The sequence below is a fragment of the Pollicipes pollicipes genome, unplaced genomic scaffold (genome assembly GCF_011947565.3).
Source record: "Pollicipes pollicipes isolate AB1234 unplaced genomic scaffold, Ppol_2.1 Scaffold_5724;HRSCAF=6776_pilon_pilon_pilon, whole genome shotgun sequence".
NCBI lineage: Eukaryota > Metazoa > Arthropoda > Thecostraca > Pollicipedomorpha > Pollicipedidae > Pollicipes > Pollicipes pollicipes.
In genome coordinates, this window is record NW_023596746.1 from 38928828 (window position 1) to 38929337 (window position 510).

At 62.7% G+C, this 510-nt stretch overlaps 1 protein-coding gene across 1 annotated transcript in view; it reads right to left on the reverse strand.

Annotated features, from left to right (window-relative positions):
• LOC119103951 (uncharacterized) overlaps positions 1 to 274 on the reverse strand; it is a 2067-nt gene extending 1793 nt beyond the window's left edge. The window contains exon 1 of the mRNA XM_037227662.1: positions 161 to 274. The gene's annotated coding sequence lies outside the window, so the exon portion shown is untranslated. The remainder of the gene's footprint in view (positions 1 to 160) is intronic.
• Between the last annotated feature and the right edge of the window lie 236 nt (positions 275 to 510).

The window sequence follows — 510 nt, forward strand, 5'->3', positions numbered from 1 at the left end:
TGCAGTACGATTGTTACAAGTGCTGCTTACAACGTTGTGTCGACATTGAGCCGAATTACGTGTCAGACCCAGAGTCTTCTCCCTAAATGCTACTGATTTCGGACTCAGGGCGCGCGATGGTCGCAATGCTCGGCGCCGCTGCCCCATCAGTCCCGCTCACCTCTGCCGGTCGGTGTATGTCGCTCAGGTGGGTAGGTGCTCGAGTCGGCACGCAAGCGCTCCGTGCGCTCGCTGGCCCGTTTTTGCCAGCACTCGTGCACGGTCAATGCTCGCATTGCAGACGCGCACCCTTTGCTAGCTTCACGCCCGCCGGGTATGGCATGGCTTCCATCCCGCGGCGACCCGTTAGGAAGTCGCTGGCGGCCGGACCTGGGTACGGCGCCTGGCCGGTCGGCCGACGCCGTGCCCGTCGACCTGGCCTGATATGGCGACGCCTAGCCTGGGGAGGACGACACAGAAGCCACACGGCACTCCGCTGATGAAGGGCCACCGCAATGCTGGTTTCAATGA